Source organism: Zalophus californianus, chromosome X, assembly GCF_009762305.2.
Source record: "Zalophus californianus isolate mZalCal1 chromosome X, mZalCal1.pri.v2, whole genome shotgun sequence".
NCBI lineage: Eukaryota > Metazoa > Chordata > Mammalia > Carnivora > Otariidae > Zalophus > Zalophus californianus.
This window is the reverse complement of record NC_045612.1, coordinates 81,101,937-81,123,601: the sequence shown is the minus strand read 5'-3', so window position 1 is coordinate 81,123,601 and position 21,665 is coordinate 81,101,937. Positions and strand designations below refer to the sequence as shown.

The following is a 21,665-nucleotide window of genomic DNA, read 5'->3' as shown; positions in this document are numbered from 1 at the left end:
TTGGAGGTTGTTGAGGGAATGTACAGAGTCCAAAGTATTAACCACATCTCAAGCAAGATTCACGTGTTTTATAGGGACCCTAAGGTTGTAGTCCTCTTGTTTTCCAGCCTGTCTTCTGAGAGAGGAGCCTGCTGAGCTGTTACTCAGGCAACCCTACTTGGGAATAGTTGCCCTGCCCCCTGTCAGGGTGGGTGTGGGCTCAGTGAAAACCGGTTTTTTGAGCTTTTGTTTTCTGGAGGCTCTCCTCCTCTATTCTGAGAGTCAGGGCAGAAGTGACCACACCCAAACCTCTGTCCCAGGACAGAGAAATCACAGTCTGCTCTTCACTGAGCTCTCCAGGACACACAGTCTCTGTTTCTGTCTGTGCTGCTAAAAACCGCAGCCTCCCCAGTTGTGTGCCCCATAGCAACTCTCCCAGATGTTGATCTCAGGGCCAGACATCTCTCTGCCTTTTGTTCTTCTAAAACTGCGAGCAAACCCCGTTCACACACATGCATCCACAGCTCCTGTATCCTGTCTGGGGAGTGCACTAAAGTCCTTTCCCTGTCACTACTGGCCTGTGAGTCTCTGTTTAGTCCCCAGCATGGGACGCTTTTGTGCTCTGGTGTTATATCACCTTCCCTGCACCAGCTTATGGTAGCTCCCTCCCCCTTCTGTTTATCTTCCCATATCTGCCCACAGAATCATGGCTCTGCCCTTCATACCTTGAGACCGCAAGAGATTTTCTGCTTGTAGAGATCCAGATATATATTCTTACATCTCAGGGTGATTTAGTGGGTGTTCAGAATGGTTTGGTAGATATCCAGCTAAATTCAGGGGGACAGTTGAAGTAGGGCCCCATAGTCCTTCGCCATCTTCCCTGTAAGATATTCTTTATATATTTTGGATATTAACCTATTATCGGATATACTAGTTGCAAATTCTCCCATTCAGTAGGTTGCTTTTTTGTTTTGTTGATAGTTTCCTTAGCTAAGGTAGTCAAAACCCTATGGTTCTGGCACAAAAATAGACACAGAGACCAATGGAACAGAATAGAGAGCCCAGAAATAACCTCACACTTCCATGGTTAATTAATAAATGATAAAGAAAGCAAGAATATACAGTGGGGCATTGCCAGAGGCAAGGGGAAAAAAAGGCAAAAATGAACTATTGGGACTTCATCAAGGTAAAAAGCTTCTGCACAGCAAAGGAAACCAACAAACAAAAACACTAAACTGAAAGGCATTCTGCAGAATGGGAGAAGATATTTGCAAATGACATATCAGATAAAAGGTTAATAACCAAAATTTATAAAGAACTTCCTCAACTCAACACCCAAAAAACAAATAATCCAGTTAAGACATGGGCAGAATACCTCAACAGACACTTTTCCTAAGAAGACATTCAGATGGCTAACAGGCACATGAAAAGATATTGAACATCACTCATCATCAAGGAAATACAAATGAAAACCATGATGAGATACCACCTCACACTTGTCAGAATGGCTAGAAATAACAACACAAGAAACAACAGGTGTTGGAGAGGATGCAGAGAAAGGGGAACCCTCTTGTGCTGTTGGTAGGAATGCAAACTGGTGCAGCCACTCTGGAGAACAGTATGGAGGTTCCTCAAAAAGTTAAAAATAAAACTACTCTATGATTCAGCAATTACACTACTAGGTATTTACCCGAAGGATACAAAAATACAGATTTGAAGGGGTACATGTACCCCAATGTTTATAGCAGCACTATCAACAATAGCCAAACTATGGAAAGAGCCCAAGTGTCCATTGACTGATAAATGGATAAAGAAGATTTGGTGTGTGAGTGAGTGAGTGAGTGTGTGTGTGTGTGTGTGTGTGTATGTAATGGAATATTACTCAGACATCAAATATAATGAAATCTTGCCATTTGTAATGATGTGGATGGAGCTGGAGTGTATTATGCTAACTGAAATGAGTCAGTCAGAGAAAGACAAATAACACATGATCTCACTCATATGTGGAATTTAAGAAAGAAAACAGATAACATATGGGAAGATGGAAAAGGAAAAAAAAGGAGGAAGAGACAGAAACCATAAGAAACTCTTAATGATAGAGAGCAAACTGAGGGTTGATGCTGGGAGGTGGGCGTGGGAATGGGCTAGATGGGTGGTGAGTATTAAAGAGGGCACTTGTGATGAGCCCTGTCTGTTATATATAAGTAATGAATCACTAAATTCTACCCCATAAGCCAATATTGCACTGTATGTTTACTAACTGAATTTTTAAATTAAAAAAACGAATATACAGTGGGAAATCAATCTCTTTAACAAATGGTGTTGGAAAAACTGGGGCTACATGTAAAAGAATGAAACTTCCTTACACACACACACACACACACACACACACACACACACACACACACACACCCTTGAAGTGGGATTAAAGACCTAAATGTGAGATCTGAAATGGTAAAATTCCTAGAGGAAAACAGAAGCAGTAATTTCTTTGACACTGTCTATAGAAACATTTTTCTAGATATGTCTCCTCTGGCAAGGGAAACAAAAGAAAAATTAAACTATTGGGAGGGCTACACCAAAATAAAAATTTCTGCATGGTGAAGATTTTAACTTTTGATGTAGCCAAATGGACTAGCATTTTCCTTATTGTTTGTGCATATTTTTCTATATTATTGAAGAATCTTTCCTTGTGATTTGCTGGATTTGCTGTGATTTGCTGGAATCCCTTGTGTATTCTAAAAGTTTTACAGTTTTGTTTTTTTTTATACTTCGATCTCTAATGCATCTGTGGTTTATTTGTATGTGAAGTAGAAGTCTAAATTTATATTTTCCCATATGACTGTGTGGTTGTTCCATCACTAAAAACAAAGCAAAACAAAAACAAAACTGCCTGTTCCTTACTGACTTGTATACCCAGCCAAAAGTGTATAGAACTAATCTTAGAATGAATAATATCTATTCAAAGGTGACTTGCCCTCTCTACCTAGATAGATAAGTGGTTGGCAATGTTATGAAAGCTTCCCTTGCTTAAATAAAGCTCTGCTTCTTTATGACAAGAATACAGAAATGGCAAACAAGGAGGTTATCTCTGTTATGCTATTAAAAATGATCAGTTATTAAATGACCAGTTTAAGGGGAAGTAATGTAATTACCATGATTCAGTGACCTTATAAAGTCTTTAGAAAATACTTTGACTAGGAGTTAACCCCTCACCCTGAAATTTTGGATTACTGGCATTTCTGTTGAAAATTCCATATTTTTCAGCAACTGTTTTTATGCAACACAATTTTCTGTTTTCACTAATGAATATATGCTTGTGTGGGGGGGAACTTTGCTTTCCCACAATTTTCTCTGTTAGGGAGAAAATAGGAGAGACTTGGTATCTGTGACTTGCCTGTGCTTGCCTTCCAACCTGGAATTTTTTCTCTTCCTTTCTATTTACCAAATATGATCTGTTTGTAAGATTATCACTATCCATGGGGAACTCCAGTAACATTTATTGCTTGGCCTTAATTTGAAGAGACTTCTAATTGTAAATCACATCATGGATTGATAATAGCTTTTCAAGAAAATAAAATGCCACACTATAAATTTACATCAATTATAAGATGAATCCTGATGCATCATCAGAGCTGTTAAAAAGTAAAAAGAAAAGAAAAGAAAAAAATATATATCTTAGAAATGAGGAAATATGGTATTACTTCATCCATTTTGGAAATCATATACTTTTTGAAAAATATCTTTTGAGTGTTTAGCTGGATGGCTTAGCTAATCTATGTGTAAATTTTGCCTTTAGTTTGTGAATTTTTAGGGCAGAATCCATTCCAGCTGTGGTGTATAAAAGGTGCTCAATAAATATTTGTGGGTGGAATTCAATTGAGTTATTCTCTCTCCTCATCCTAGCACCCATAATGGGGCTGGGTATAGGGTAGCCAAATACTTATCAATGAAAAAAATCAGATTAACTGAGGCATGGCTAGAAAAAATAAATATCTCAAGGATTTACAGCATTCCATCAAAAGGAAGCAAAGATGCAGTGGTCAGACCCAGAAGTCTAACAGAGGGCCCTGTCCTCTTTCAGCCATCTCTTTGAATTCCAGTGTAAATAGTGCTAGACTTTGAATGACGGAAAGTTATTAGCATTCTTTTCTCCTCCTTTCTGGCCATGGTAATATTCAGTTGTTGTGTGTTCAACCAGAATCTCTTTCTAGTCTCTACTTCCTCAGTTAGCTTCTAGCTGATAGCTTTAACTCATTATGCCTTCAGAAATCGGTGTCTGTTAGCAGGAATGATGCCATCAAGAAAAGCGAAGTTTTGGGCAGCTCAGTCATTAAGTGTCTGCCTTTGGCTCAGGTCATGATCCCAGGGTCCTGGGATTGAGCCCCACATCAGGCTCCCTGCTTGGCTGGGAGCCTGCTTCTCCCTCTCCCACTCTCCTTGCTTGTGTTCCCTTTCTTGCTGTCTCTCTCTCTGTCAAAATAAATAAATAAAATATTAAAAAAAGAAAAGTTTTCAAATTGATTAAAATCCTCCTCCCCCATTCACTGTGTGATCCAGTTGCCTGCCCAATGCTCCACCTTGGTGGGACATTGGTAGGCTCTTGGGGTCACTGGATCCATCTGGGGAAAACATAAGAAAGAGGATAGTAGATCACAAGAAGCTGTCTTTGTTAGGGATGGATCCAACCCTTCTGGTGGCCACATACTTTATAAATGAAGGGGGATCACATATGCATCCAGGGAAAAAGATTGCAGTGGAGAACATAATTAGTTTAAAAAAAAATAATTGCTGGTGAAGATGTATAAGACTATGAGCTCTCTGAATATAAATTGATACAAGGACTTTGGAAATAGTTTGGCATTACTAGTAAAGTAGAAGACCTACATAACCTGTGTTCCAGTAATTCTACTACTGGATATAGACTCTCTAAAACCTTTCTACTCCAAGTGTGGTTCACGGACCAGCTCCAACAGCATCACCTGAGATCTTATTACAAATGCATAATCTCAATCCACACCCCAGACCTGAAGAATCAGAACCTGATTCCTGGTGATTTGTATGTACATTAAAGTTTAAGAAACATCTCAATGAACTCTCACCCATATGTACAAGGAGACAGGATCATGAATACAGGGAAAGAAAACAGAAACAACCCAAATACCAATCAACAGAACAGATAATTATGGTATTCTGATACCATTTATAGCAGTGCTAAATAATGACCTAGAGCCACATGAATAAATTTCAGAAAAACAATATTGGAGTGGGGGGGAGTAAATTGCAGAATGGATATAATGTGATAAGATTTATATAAAATTTTAAAACATATTGGCTGTACTGATTGGAAGTATGGAGAGATATATACGAAAAGTATAAAAAATATGCATGAGAATAAGAACCAACAAATTTATGATAGTAGTTACTTCTAGGAAGGAGAGAAATGGCACCTTGGAGTGTTATTCAGTTGGCTTGAGGCACATTTGTAATATATTTTTTTAAAGATTTTATTTATTTGAGAGAAAGAATGAGAGAGAGAGAGAGAGAGAGAGCACATGAGAGAGGGGAGGGTCAGAGGGAGAAGCAGACTCCCTGCCAAGCAGGGAGCCCGATGCAGGACTCGATCCCAGGACTCCAGGTTCATGACCTGAGCCGAAGGCAGTCGCTTAACCAACTGAGCCACCCAGGCGCCCCGAGGCACATTTGTAATATTTTATCTTTTTTTTTCAAATAAGAGGTTAAGTAAATATAGCATCATGTTATAATTTGATAAAGTGGAGAGATAGTTACATGGGTTTTTATTTTTATTCTTTATATTTTTTCAAGTGACCTGCCAGAGAGAAATGAACCCAAAAGTATCATGACTTCATTAAGATAGGTACCTAAGACATACTAAACATTGTTCAGTTTCTTTCCCTCAGTTAATTATTCTCCCCTCAGTTAATTAAATTATCTTCTATTTATATGTGATCTATGGTCAATGACCACCCCTACTCCCCACCAGCATCACTACTAGTTTGGAGGAACTCTAGGCCCCAAAGTCCATAATCCTTTCATTAGATATTTTATTGACCACATACTAGATAAGCATATCATTGTGAATAAGATGAAAAACATCTTACTTTCCTGGAGGTTACATTCTAGTGGTGAGATATTTATAAGAATCCTGTAAACAAATACATGACCAAGATTATTTCAGCTAATGATAAGTGTTATAGTGAAAATAAGACAGGATAATGAAGAGAGAGGGACTAGAATATGTACGGGGTGAGGATCCTTTTGATTGAATACTTAGGGAAGTTTTTATATTGGGTTATCTTTGGGCTGATTCCTAGAATAATGAGAAGAAACCAGCCAGTTGTGTGGGAGAAGAGAATTCCAGACACATGCCAGCGAGTGCAAAGTCCCTGAAGTAGAGGCAAATTTAGACTGTTAGAGGAATATTGGGCAAAAACCATTTTCATCTCAGTCATGTCAGTCTGATCTGTGGAAGATCTGATACCTGTTAAAAGACTGTTGCCATGGTCCAAACAAAAATAATAATAATAATTGTTGGGCTTAGATGGCAGCAGAGGAGACAAAAAAGTGGACAGATTCAAAATCTATCTTAGAAGTAGAATTGACTAGACTTGCTAATAGACCAAATGTTGGAAGTGAGGGAAATAGAAAAGCCAAAGATGATTTTTAATTTTTATCATGCATAACAGAGTAGATGGTGATTCTTTTTACTGAAACATGGAAGAAGGACGCTGGGGTTTGGAAGTAAAACCGAGTTCTGTGTTGACACTTAACAAGAAAGCATGTGAAATCTCTTTATACTTGAGGAGCTCTGATGTGTAAGCAGCCTCTCCCCATCTACTTAGCCACTGTCTTCATCACCACCCCAATTATGGTTACAGTGCTACCAGATTATAGATGGTAGCTAATTTTTCTTTACCTATTTTCTAATGGCACAATTTCTGTTTGCCCAATTGGACCATTTGTATGTTAGCCATTTCTGTAACCACCCCTTATCTGGCAAAATAATTGCAGCACAATAATGATTTGCATGATACCTTGAAATTTGGGGGGAGGGGGCATGCCAAGTTGGGCATCACTTTGTCTTAGCAATTAATGGGATATTAATAACTAAAATAGGTTAATATTAAGCAAGGTGCCAGTTGAACAGTCTCTAATTTGATCAATGTCTGTTCAGCACTTTGAGCATTTACTTACCTCATTTAGTCTTCCTTTTGTAGCACATGGTTGGGAGGAAAAAGTGCATGCATCTTTCCTTCACTCCTCTTTTCCCACCTTTCCCTTTGCACATAGATATTTGGTTTACTTCCATCTTTTATGCAGTGCCTGGTAGTTTGCTTTTCGTATTGTTGCTGCACTTGAGTAGAAACAAACCTTTTGTCTACAGGATACATGAAGACTGCAACTGCAAAACAAGAGCAAAAGGCACTTCCTCCCATGAACCTTACAGTAACCATACTGATTGAATCTCCAGGGACATTCCATCATTGTAATAACTCAGATTTTTGTTCCTGTCTTTTTCTTTTCACACCGGCTCTACTCTTTAGTAAAATTGAAAAAGGCTGACATTATGGACATTAGGTATCCCAACGTTACCTTCTGGAGTGTGTTCAGTTTGTTCTTCATAGGACTAATTTTTATTTGTAGCTTGGATTTTTATTATGAAGTTGCATTATTGTGGACTTCACTGTCTTTTTTTTAAGATTTTATTTATTTATTTATTTGAGAGAGTGAGAATGAGAGAGAGAGAGCGCACATGAGAGGGGGGAGGGTCAGAGAGAGAAGCAGACTCCTTGCTGAGCAGGGAACCCCATGCGGGACTCAATCTCAGGACTCCAGGATCATGACCTGAGCCAAAAGCAGTCGCTTAACCAACTGAGCCACCCAGGTGCCCCTGGACTTCACTGTCTTGTGATGAATTTTTTCATATGTGTTCTGTGCCATATTACTGTGGGGGTTTTTGATTAATTATAAGTAGCCTTCATGCCCAACATGGAGCTTGAACTCATGACCCTGAGATTGAGTCTCATATTCTACTGACTGTGTCAGCCAGGTGCCCCATGCGCCATACTATTGTTAAAATGAACTGTTGCTACTGTGAGATGGATTTTAACTGACCTATTAAAGGTTTGTTTCAAATGGCACTATAGAGATATTCTGGTATTTGCTTCTATCATTTGGGCCTCGTGGATAATGTACAGATTTAAAACAAATTTTCTTGCTGACTTGTCCATTTCTTTCCCTATACTTTGTTAAATCTAGGATATAGTCTAACTCATCTAATATGCATTTTAAAAGTGCTATAACTATTAAATACCTTGTTTACAGACAGATGAAATAAATTTATTCCAACAAAAAATAAGAGTTCTGTGTTGAGCATATTGAATTTGAGTTGCTTATTAGATGTCCAGGTGGAACCACTGGAGCGGCACTTTGGGTGTCATTAGCATATAGAGATATCTGAAAATGTGAGACTGAATGAGATCACCTAAGGAAATGGTATACATGAAGAAGAAAGGAGGTTTGAAGGCTGAGCCTGGGGCATGCCAACATTTAGAGGTCTGGTAGAAAAGGAGCTCTCACTGGTGTTCTTGATGAGTATTCAGTGGGGGAGGTGAAAGGACAGTTGATGAATTGGTCTCTGATGACCAGAAGCTGAATTTTGACCATAGATTTCACTTTAACCAAAGAAATTTATTGGTAGCTCTTGGTAAGGTAGTGAAGTGGGCAGGGGCTTTGGGGTGGGAGGAAATTCCAGGGAATAAAAACTTAAGTTTGATGCAAATAGTGTTGGGTGTGTGCCTGCAAAGGAATGTCAATGGCTTACAGCTCTGGTTTTCAGCTACATTGGACTTTCAGCTGTACACTGAAAGGTTGTAATAAAAAGCAGCTTCTTTGGAGCATTGCTGTTTAAGCTGCCTGCCTTTCCTTAAGAACTCTCTTAGTTTCTGGAACCTCCTTTTTAAAAAATAATAATTAATTTAAAGAATTTGAGTATAGTTGACACATAATGTTACATTAGTTTCCCTCATTCTTAATTGGCCCTACACACGTGAAGCCCGGATGCTGCATAGAATAACGATTTCAAGAGGCCCAAATCTTGTTCAAAGAGGGACTTATGAATTAAATTTTAGGAATAGCTTCCTCAAATATAATTTCCTGTTTTTAATTTTTTTGTTTTTATTTTGTATTTGATAGAAATGTTTCTTCCATAGGAGCAGATTCATAGAGTATTGAAGATCAGAACAGAATCAAATCAAATCTTTGTTTGAATTTTGTGCACATTTAACACATCATCACCTCCTACTGACTTTATCTAAGCAGACTTGCAAAATAAATACTATATATTATAATGTAGATCTGTAGGTGTATAATACATTCTCCAAAATTTTCAGGGACATTTTAATTTAAAAATTATACATGTATTTAAAGTAGTTTGTAGAAAGAAAATTATATTTCATAAAAATACGATGTACATATTTACTAGAGGTGCAATATAATACAGGGAATTATTATTTATTTTTTTGCCAATAATCAAGTCCATATTTTGCATCATTTTAAAAAGTTTTTATTTTAATTCTAGTTAGTGAACACACAGTGTTATATTAATTTCAGGTGTACAATATACTAAATCAACACTTCCATATAGCACCCTGTGCTGATCAGGACAAGTGCACTCCTTAATCCCCATCACCTATTTAATCCATCCCCCAACACCATCCACTCTGGTAAACATCAGTTTGTTCACCATATTTAAGAGTCTGTTTCTTGATTTCTCTCTCTCTCTCTCTGATTTTTGTCTTTGGGTATTGAGTTTTATCAGTTCTTTATACATTTTGCATACTAACACTTTATGGGATATGTCATTTGCAAATATCTCCTCCCATTCCACAGGTTGCCTTTTAGTTTTGTTGATTATTATTTCACTGTTCAGAAGTTATTTGTTTTTGTTTTTTTTAGATTAGATTATTTTTTATTTTTTAATTTAATTTAATTTTATTATGTTAGTCACTGTACATCATTAGTTTTTTTAATATAATTTTATTTTGTTATGTTGATCACCATACATTACATCATTAGTTTTTGATGTAGTGTTCCATGATTCATTGTTTGCGTATAACACCCAATGCTCCATTCAGTATATGCCCTTTTTAATACCCATCACCACACTAACCTATCCCCCCACCCCCCTCCCCTCTAGAATCCTCAGTTTGTTTCTCAGAGTCCATAGTCTCTCAATACATCATTAGTTTTTTATGTAGTGATCCATGATTCACTGTTTTCGTATAACACCCAGTGCTCCAGGCAGTATGTGCCCTCCTTAATACCCATCACTGGGCTAAACCATCCCCCCACCCCCCTCCCCTCTAAAACCCTCAGTTTGTTTCTTGGAGTCCATAGTCTCTCATGGTTTGTCTCCCCCTCCGATTTCCCCCCGTTCATTTTTCCTTTCATTCTCCTAATGTCCTCCGTGCTATTCCTTATGTTCCACAAATAAGTGAAACCATATGGTAATTTTTATTTTGATGTAATCCCAATAGTTTATTTTTGCTTTGGTTTCCCTTGCCTCAGGACACATATCTAGAAAGAACTTGGTATGGCTGATGTCAATAGTTATTGTTTGTGTTCTCTTCTAGGACTTTTATGGTCTCAGGTCTCACATTTAGGTCTTTGATTTTGAATTTGTAGCTTTGCGCAGTGGCAGTATTGTAGCCAATGAGGTTTATCCGAGGCGCGATTATTGCTAATTGATTTTGAATTTGTGGTCCAGTATCATTCTTTTGCATCTTTCTATCCATTTTTCCCAACACCATTTGCTGAAAAGACTGTCTTTTTCTCGTTGGATACTCTTTCCTGCTTTGCAGAAGATTAATTGATCATATAATGTTGGTTTTATTTCTGGATTTTCTCTTCTGTTTTAATGCTCTATATGTCTCTAAACAGTCCCATACTGTTTTGATCACTACAGCTTTATAATATAACTTGAAGTCCAAATTTGTGATGCCTCCAGCTTTGCCTTTCTTTTTCAAGGTTGCTTTGTCTATTCAGGGTCTTTTGTGGTTTCACAAAAATTTTAGTATTCTTTGTTCTTGTTCTGTGAAAAATGCTGTTGGTATTTTGATTGGGAGAACACTAGATGTGTAGAGAGCTTTGAGTACTATAGACATTTTAAGAATATATGTTCTTCCAATCTATGACCATAGACTGTCTTTCCATTTCTTTGTGTGGTCTTCAATTTCTTTCACCACTGTTTTGTAGTTTTCAGAGTACAGGTCTTTCACCCCCTTGATTAGGCTTATTCTTAGGTATCTTATTATTTTGGGTACAATTATAAATGGGATTGGTTCCATAATTTCTCCTTCTGTTGCTTCATTATTGGTGTATATAAATGCAACAGATTTCTGTACATTGATTTTGTATCCTGCAACATTACTGAATTCCTTTATCAGTTCTAGTAATTTTTTTTGATGGAGTCATTCAAAGTTTTCTATATAGAGTATCATGCCATCTGCAGATAGTGAAAGTTTGACTTTTTCTTTACTGACTTGGATGCCTTTTATTTATGTTAGTTGTCTGATTGCTGTAGCTAGGACTTCTAGTACTATGTTAAAGAACAACAGTGAGAGTGAACATCCCTGACTTGTTCCTGATCACAGAGGAAAAACTTTCAGGTTTTCCCCATTGAGAATGACATTAGCTATGGGTTTTTCATATATACCCTTCATTATATTGAGGTATGCTCCCTCTAAACTTACTTTTTTTTTTACCACAAATGGCTGTTGTACTCTTTCAAATGCTTTTCTGCATCTATTGAAAGGATCATATGGTTCTTATCCTTTCTTTTATTAATGTGGTTTATCATGATTGATTTGCAAATATTGAACCACTGTTGCAACCCAAGAATAAATGCCACTTGATTGTGGTGAATAATTTTTTAATGTATTGTTAGATTAAGTATGATTTATTTTATTGAGAATTTTTGCATTGGGTTCATCAGGGACATTGGTCTATAGTCTTCTTTTTTGTTATTGTGTTTATCCGCTTTTGGTATCAGTGTCCTGAACCCTCTTCTACTGGATTTAGGCTTCATTTGTTGTTCTTTCTTTGGCCCCTTTAGGTGTAAGGTTAGGTTGTTTATTTGGGATTTTACTTGCTTCTTGAGGTAGGCATTTATTGCCATATCCTTACCTCCTAGAACCACTTTACTGGAATCCCAGAGGTTTGGGAATATTGTGTTTCCATTTTCATTTGTTTGTATGTTTTTCCCTTTCTTCTCCTAATGTCCTCCATGCTATTCCTTACATTCCACAAATAAGTGAAACCATATGATGATTGACTTTCTCTGCTTAACGTATTTCACTTAACATAATCTCCTACATGTTGATGCAAAAGCTGGGTATTTCTCCTTTCTGATGGATGAGTAATATTCCCCTATTGTATATATGAACCACATCTTCTTTATCCATTCATCTGTTGAAGGACATCTCAGCTCTTTCCACAGTTTGGCTATTGCAGACATTGCTGCTATGAACATTGGGGTGCATATGGCCCTTCTTTTCACTACATCTGTGTCTTTGGGGTAAATACCCAGGAGTGCAATTGCTGGGTCATAGGGTAGCTCTATTTTTAATTTTTTGAGGCACTTCCACACTGTTCTCCAAAGTGGCTGTCCCAACTTACATTCCCACCAACAGTGTAAGAGGGTTCCCCTTTCTCCACAACCTCTCCAACACTTATTGTTTCTTGCCTTGTCCATTTTTGCCATTCTAACTGGTGTAAGGTGGTATCTCAATGTGGTTGTGATTTGAATTTCCCTGATGGCTAATGATGATGAACATTTTTTCATTTGTCTGTTAGCCATTTGTATGTCTTCTTCGGAGAAGTGTCTGTTCATGTTTTCTTCCCATTTTTTTGACTTGATTATTTGTTTTTTGAGTGTTGAGTTTGAGAAGTTCTTTATAGATCTTGGATACCAGCCCTTTACCTGTAGTGTCATTTGCAAATATCTTCTCCCATTCTGTGGGTTGCCTCTTAGTTTTGTCGACTGTTTCCTTTGTTGTGCAGAAGATTTTTATCTGGATGAAGTCCTAAAAGTTCATTTTTTCTTTTGTTTCCCTTGCCTTTGGGGACATGTCTTGAAAGAAGTTGCTGTGGCCGATGTCAAAGAGGTTACTGCCTATGTTCTCCTCTAGGATTTTGATGGATTCCTCTCTCACGTTGAGGTCTTTCATCCATTTTGAGTTTATCTTTATGTATGGTGTAACACAATGGTCGAGTTTCATTCTTCTGTATATAGCTGTCCAATTTTCCCAGCACCATTTATTGAAGAGACTATCTTTTTCCATTGCATATTTTTTCCTGCTTTGTCGAAGATTATTTGACCACAGAGTTGAGGGTCCATAACTGGGTTCTCTGTTCTGTTCCATTGGTCTATGTGTCTGTTTTTGTGCCAATACCATGCTGTCTTGGTGATCACAGCTTTGTAATATAGCTTGAAATCAGGCAACGTGATGCCCCCAGCTTTGTTTTTCTTTTTCAACATTTCCTTGGCAATTCAGGGTCTTTTCTGATTCCATACACATTTTAGAATTGTTTGTTCCAGCACTTTGAAAAATGCCATTGGTATTTTGATTGGGATGGCGATGAAAGTGTAGATTGCTTTGGGCAACATGGACATTTTAACAATGTTTATTCTTCTGACCCATGAGCATGGAATATTTTTCCATATTTTTGTGTCTTCTTCAATTTCTTTCATGGGTGTTGTGTAGTTCCTAGAGTATAGATCCTTGATCTCTTTGGTTAGGTTTATTCCAAGGTACCTTATGGTTTTAGGTGCTATTGTAAATGGAATCAATTATCTAATTTCTCTTTTTAGAGTTACATTGTTACTGTAGAAGAAAGCAACTGATTTCTGTGCATTGATTTTGTATTATTGCTTTTTGCAGTAATTTTTCGTACTACTGATTTTTGCGTTACTGAATTGCTGTATGAGTTCTAGAAATTTGGGGGTGGAGTCTTTTGCGTTTTCCACATAAAGTATCATGTCATCTGTGAAGAGAGAGAGTTTGACTTCTTCTTTGCCAATTTGAATACCTTTATTTCTTTTTGTTGTCTGATTGCTGTTGCTAGGACTTCTACTACTATGTTGAACAATAGTGGCGAGAGTGGGCATCCTTGTTGTGTTCCTGATCTTAAGGGGAAGGTGCTCAGCTTTTCCCCATTGAGAATGATATTCCCTGTGGATTTTTCATAGATGGATTTTATGAACTTGAGGAATGTTCCCTCTATCCCTCTACTCTGAAGAGTTTTAATCAGGAAAGGATGCTGGATTTTGTCAAATGCTTTTTCTGCATCAACTGAGAGGACCAAATGGTTCTTTTCTCTCTTCTTATTAATGTGTTCTATCACATTGATTGATTTGTGAATGTTGAACCACACTTGCATCCCGGAGATAAATCCCATTTGGTCATAGTGGATGATCCTTTACTGTATTGTTGTATCCTATTAGCTAGGATTTTGTTGAGAATTTTGGAATCCATATTCATCAGCCATATTGGTCTGAGTTTCTCCTTTTTGATGGGGCCTTTGCCTGGTTTGGGGATCAAGGTTATTGCTGGCCTCATAGAATAAGTCTGGAAACTTTCCTTCTGTTTCTATTTTTTTGAAACAGCTTCAGGAGAAGAGGTATTATTTCTTCTTTGAAAGCTTGGTAGAATTCCCCAGGGAATCCATCAGGCCCTGGACTCTTGTTTTTTGGGAGGTTTTTGATCACTACTTCAATGTTGTCACTGATTATTGGCTTATTCAGGTTGTCAATTTCTTCCTGTTTCAGTCTTGGCAAATTATAGGTTTCCAGGAAGGCATTCATTTCTTCCAGGTTGCTTATTTTATTGGCATATAATTGTTGGTAATAATTTCTAAGAATTGTTTCTATTTCCTTGGTGTTAGTCGTGATTGCTCCCCTTTCATTCATAATTTTATTAATTTTGGTCCTTTCTCTTTTCTTTTGGATAAATATGGCCAGTGGTTTATCCATCTTATTAATTCTTTCAAAGAACCAGCTTCTAGTTTTGTTGATCTGCTCTACTGTGTTTCTGGTTTCTAATTCATTGATCTCTGCTCTGATCTTAATTAATTCCCTTCTCCTGCGTGGGTTAGGCTTAATTTGTTGTTGATTTTCCAGTTCTTTAAGGTGTAAAGATAGTTTGTGTCTTTGGGATTTTTCTAGTTTTTTTGAGTGAGGCTTGGATGGTTATGTATTTTCCCTTTAGGACCATCTTTGCCGTATCCCATAGGTTTTGGACCGATGTGTTTTTGTTCTCATTGGTTTCCATGAATTGTTTAAATTCTTCTTTGATTTCCTGGTTGACCCATACGTTCCTGAGGAAGATGGTCTTTATCTTCCAAGCTAAACTTAGCCTGGGCCCTGGCAGCAGCGGTAGCCAGCCCTTGGGTCTGTGGGCACAGTTCTAAGCTGGGTCCTCTTGGGCGTGGGTGGCGGTGGAGGCAGTGTCACCATTGTTGGTGATGGCCGCCTTCAGCTCCGTGTCCTCGGGCCCAGGTCTGTGCCGGGTCCTCTCTGTTGCAGTTGCGGGTGCAGGCAGTGGCTGCATTGGCAGTGCTGGGGCCGCCCAGTCCCAGCATTTGCTCTTTAAGTCCCTTTGTTCTGTTTGATAGCTGTTATCAGTCCCTTCCTGTCCCTCGGCCACCTCTCTCTAAGCTATTGCTGGTCCCTAGTTGCAGGATGCTTTTGCACTGGGGTATTACTTTCTAAAGCCTAGCTTCTGGCAGTCCCCTCTCCCTTCATTTATCCTCCAACATCTGTCCAAACATCCCAACTCCATCCTTCGTACCACTCAACTGATGATCCTCTGCCCCATAGAGATCCAGACACATAATCACAACTCAGGCTGATTTCGTGGGTGTTCAGACTGGCTTGGTAGATATCCAGCTAAATTCAGGGGACTGGTTGAAATGGAGTCCCCTACTCCTCCGCCATCTTGCCTCTGAAAAAAACAATCTTTCTTTTAAAGTATACTTTGTCCAATGTAAGTACTGCTGCCCTGGCTTTCTTTTGATTCCATTTGCATGATAGATATTTCTCCATCCTTTAGCTTTCAATCTTCAGGTATCTTTAGGTCTAAAATGGGTCTCTTGTAGACAGCATATAGATGGGTCTTTTTTATCCATTCTGTCACCCTATGTCTTTCTTAAAAATATTTTTTTATTTATTTTTGAGAGAGAGGGAGGGAAAGAGAAAGAGAACACATGCACAAGTGGGGGGCAGAGGGAGAAGCAGAATTCCCATGGAGCAGGGAGCCCTACACAAGGCTTGATCCCAGGACCCTGGGACCATGACCTGAGCTGAAGGCAGCCAGTTAACCAATGAGCCACCCAGGCTCCCAACCCTATGTCTTTTGACTAGAGCATTTTGTCCATTTACATTCAAATAATTTATTTATAGATATGTATTTATTGCCATTTTATTATTTGTTCAGTGGTTGTTTCTGGTGATTTTCACTGATGCTCTCTTGTCTTTCTTTCATGCTTGCTGGTTTTCTTTAATGATATATTTGGATTTTTTTCTCTTTATTTTTTTCATATATAATAGTGGGTTTTGATATATGGTTACCATTATGTTTCTATATAAACTTCTGCATATAGCAGTCCATATTAAGTTGATGGTTAAGTTTGAACCCATTATTTTCTACTCTTCTCCGCACATTAAATATATATTAATATATTTTAAATACTTTTTAGTGAGTTTCTAGACTGATTTTTTAAAATATAATTATTTTTACTTCATTAGTATTTCCTACCTCTATACTGTCCCTTGTGATCCCTCCTTTCACTCCAAAATTCCCTTTTAATATTTCATGCAGCATGGGTTTAGTGAAAATAAGCTCCTCTAGTTTTTGTTTCTCTAGGAAACTCTTTTCTTTTTTAAAATTTATTTATTTATTTATTTATTTAATTTTTTTTAATTAAAATTTTTTTTCTTGCCATGAGAATTTTATTATGTTAAATTAGTCACCTTACAATATATCATTAGTTTTTGATGTAGTGTTCCATGACTCATTATTTGCATATTACACACAGTGTTCCTTACAACACGTGCCCTCCTCAATACCCATCACCCAGCTACCCCATGCCTCTATGCCCCTACCCTCTGAAACCCTCAGATTGTTTCCCAGAGTACATAGTATCTCATGGTTCGTCTCCCCCTCTCATTTCCAGCTCTTCAGTTTTCCCTTCCTTCCCCTAATGTCCCCCATGCTGTTCCTTATGTTCCATGTATGAGTGAAACCATATGATAATTGTCTTTCTCTGCTTGACTTACTTCACGTAACAGAATCCCCTTCAATAGCATCCATGTAGATGCAAATGGTGGGTATTCATCCTTTCTGATGGATGAGTAGTATTCAATTGTATATATAAACCACATCATTATCCATTCATCTGTTGGGCATCTCGGTTCCTTCCACAGTTTGGCTGTTGTGGACATTACTGCTATGCACTTTGGGATGCATGTGCCCCCTTTTTTCACTATATCTGTGCCTTTGGGGTAAATAGCTAGTAGTTCAATTGCTGGGTCATAGGGTAGCCCTATTTTTAACATCTTGCGGAAATTCCATACTGTTTTCCAGAGCGGCTATACCAGCTTATATTCCCACCAACAGTGTAAGAGGGTTCCCTTTTCTCCACATCTTCGCCAACATTTGTTGTTTCCTGTTTTGTTAATTTTTGCCATTCTTACTGGTGTAAGGTGGTATTGCAATGTGGTTTTGGTTTGAATTTCCCTGATGCCAAGTGATGTTGAGCACTTTTTCATGTGTCTGTTAGGTATTTATATATCTTCTTTGGAGAAGAGTCTGTTCATGTCTTCTACCCATTTTTTTTTTTTTTTTACTGCATTATTTGTTTTTTTGATGTTGAGTTTGAGAAGTTCTTTATAGACCTTGGTTACCAGTCCTTTATCTATAATGTAATTTGCAAATATCTTCTCCCATTCCGTGGGTTGCCTCTTAGTTTTGTTGACTGTTTCCTTTGCTGAACAGAAGCTTTTTATCTTGATGAAGTTCCAAAAGTTCATTTTTGCTTTTGTTTCACTTACCTTTGGAGACGTGTCATGAAAAATGTTGTTGTCACCGATGTTGAAGGGGTTACTGCCTATATTCTCCTCTAGGATTTTGATGGATTCTTATCTCACACTGAAGTCTTTCATTCACTTTGAGTTTATATTTGTGTATGGTGTAAGAGAATGGTCAAGTTTCATTCCTATATATGTACCTGTCCAATTAACATAAAATGTATTATTGGTTTCAGGGGTACAGGTCTGTGATTCATCAGTCTTACACTACACCCAGTGCTCACCACAACACATACTCTCCCCAATTTTCATCACCAAGCACCACATTCCCACACTCCTTCCCCTCCAGCAACCCTCAGTTCGTTTCCTAAGATTAAGAGTCTCTTATGGTTTGTCTCCTTCTCTTGTTTTGTCTTATTTCATTTTTTCTTCTCTTGCCCTATGATCCTCTGCCTTGTTTCTTAAATTCCGCATGTCAGTTAGATCATATGATAATTGTCTTTCTCTGATTGACTGATTTCACTTAGCATAATACACCCCAGTTCCATCTATGTTGTTGCAAATGGCAAGATTTCATTTTTTTTGATGGCTACATAATATTCCATTATATATATATATATATATATATATATATATATATACCACCTTTTCTTTACCCATTCATCTGTCGATGGACTCTTTCCAAAGTTTGGCTGTTGTGGACATTGCTACTATGAACATTGGTGTACGGGTTCCCTTTGGATCACTACATTTGTATATTTGGGGTAAATACCCAGTACTGCAATTGCTATGTTGTAGAGTAGCTCTATTTTAAACTTTTCATGGAACCTCCATACTATTTTTCAGAGTGGCTGCACCAGCTTGCATTCCCACCAACAGTGTAAGAGGGTTCCCCTTTCTCTGCATCCTTGCCAACATCTGTCATTTCCTGACTTGTTAATCTTAGTCATTCTGACTGGTGTGAAGTGGTATCTCATTGTGATTTTGATTTCTGTTTCCTATGCTGAGTGATGTTGAGTACTTTCTCTTGTGTCTTTTTGCCATTTGGATGTCTTCTTTGCAGAAATGTCTATTCATGTCTTCTGCCCATTTCTTGATTTGATTATTTGTTCTTTGGATGTTGAGTTTGATAAGTTCTTTGTATACCTTGGATACTAGCCTTTATCTGATATGTCATTTGAAATTATCTTCTCCCATTCCGTGGGTTGCCTTAGTTTTGTTGACTGTTTCCTTTGCTGTGCAAAAGATTTTATCTTGATAAAGTCCCAATTGTTCATTATTGCCTTTGTTTCTGTTGTCTTTGGAGATGTGTCTAGCAAGTAGTTGCTATGCCCAAGGTCAAAGAGTTTACTGCCTGTGTTCTCCTCAAGGATTTTGATGGATTCCTGTCATATTTAGGTCTTTCATCCACTTTGAGTCTATTTTTGTGTATGGTGTAAGAGAATGGTCCAGTTTCCTTCTCCTGCATGTGGCTGTCCAGTTTTCCCAAAAACATTTTTTGAAGAGACTGTCTTTTTTCCATTGGAAATTCTTTCTTGCTTTGTTGAAAATTAGTTGACCATAGAGTTGAAGGTCCATTTCTGGGTTCTTTATTTTGTTCCATTGGTCTATGTATCAGTTTCTGTGCCAGTACCATACGGTCTTGATGATTACAGCTTTGTAATAGAGTGTGAAGTTGGGAATTGTGATGCCACCAGCTTTGGTTTTCTTTTTCAACATTCCTTTGGCTATTTGGGGTCTTTTTCGGTTCCATACCAATTTTGGGATTATTTGTTCCAATTCTGTGAACAAAGTTGATGGTATTTTGATAAGGATTGCATTGAATGTGTAGATTTCTCTAGGTAGCATAGACATTTTTACAATGTTTGTTCTTCCAATCCATAAGCATGGAATGTTTTTCCGTTTCTTTGTGTCTTCCTCAATTTCTTTCATGAGTATTCTATAATTTTTTGAGTACAGATCCTTTGCCTCTTTGGTTAGATTTATTGCTACGTATCTTAATGGTTTTGAGTGCATTTGTATTTGGGATCAACTCCATAATTACTCTTTCTTCTCATTGTTAGTGTATAGAAATGCAACTGATTTCTGCACGTTAATTTTATATCCTGCCACTTTACTGAATTCTGGTATGAGTTCTAACAATTTTGGGGTGGAGTCTTTTGGGTTTCCCACATAATGTAACTTGACATCTGCCAAGAGTGAGAGTTTGACTTGTTCTTTGCTGATTCGGATGCCTTTTATTTCCTTTTGTTGTCTGATTGCTGATGCTAGGACTTGTAATACTATGTTGAACAGCAGGGGTGATCGTATACATTCTTGCTGTGTTCCTGACCTTAGGGGAAAAGCACTCAGTTTTTCCCCATTGAGAATAATATTCGTTATGGGTCTTTAATAGATGGCTTTTATATTGAAGTAGGTACCCTCTGTCCCTACACTGAAGAGTTTTAATCAAGAAAAGATGCTGTACTTTGTCAAATGCTTTTTCTACTTCTATTGAGAGGATTTTATGGTTCTTTTCCTTTGTTTTACATAGTGTATTACATTGATCGATTTGTGGCTGTTGAACCACCCTTGCAGCCCAGGAATAAGTCCCACTTGGTTGTGGTGAGTGTCTTTTAATGTACTGTTGGATCCTATTGGCTAGTATTTTGGTAAGAATTTTAGCATCCATGTTCATCAAGGATATTGGTCTGTAATTCTCCTTTTTGGTTGGATCTTTGTCTGGTTTTGGCATAAAGGTAATGATGACCTCATAAAATGAGTTTGGAAGTTTTCCTTCCATTTCGTTTTTTGAAACAGCTTCAGAGTAGGTATTATTTCTTCTTTAAGTGTTTGGTAGAATTCCCCTGGGAAGTCATCTGGTCCTGGGCTTTTGTTTTCTTTTGTTTTGTTTTGTTTTGCGGGGGGGGGGTGGATTTTTGATTATTGCTTCAATTTCATTGCTAGTTATGGGTCTGTTCAGGTTTTCTATATCTTCCTGGTTCAGTTTTGGTAGTTTATACATATCTAGGAATGCATCCATTTCTTCCAGATTGTCTATTTTTTGGCATATAGTTGCTCATAATATGTTCTTATATTGTATTTCCTTGGTGTTGATAGTGATCTCTCCTCTTTCATTCATGATTTTATTTATTTGGATCCTTTCTCTTCTTTTTGATTAGTTTGGCCAGGGGTTTATCAATCTTATTCTTTCAAAGAACCAGCTCCTAGTTTTATTGATCTGTTCTACTGTTCTTTTGGTTTCTATTTCATTGATTTCTGCTCTGATCCTTATTATTTGTCTTCTACTGCTGGGTTTAGGCTTTATTTGCTGTTCATTCTCCAGCTCCTTTAGGTGTAGGTTTATGTTGTGTATTTGAGACCTTTCTTGTTTCTTGAGAAAGTCTATTAGTGTTATATACTTCCCTCATAGGACTGCCTCTGTTGCATCCCAAAGATTTTGAACAGCTCTGTTTTCATTTTCATTTGTTTCCATGAATTTTTAAAATTCTTCCTTAACTTCCTGGTTGACCCATTCATTATTTGGTAGGATAATCTTTAGCCTCCATGTATTTGAGTTCTTTCTGATTTCCTTCTT

The 21,665-nt window shown here is 37.6% G+C and overlaps 1 pseudogene; it reads left to right on the top strand.

Annotated features, from left to right (window-relative positions):
• The first annotated feature begins 10,684 nt into the window (after positions 1-10,684).
• On the top strand, positions 10,685-10,817 carry LOC113931579 (annotated as a pseudogene).
• Positions 10,818-21,665: the final 10,848 nt, after the last annotated feature.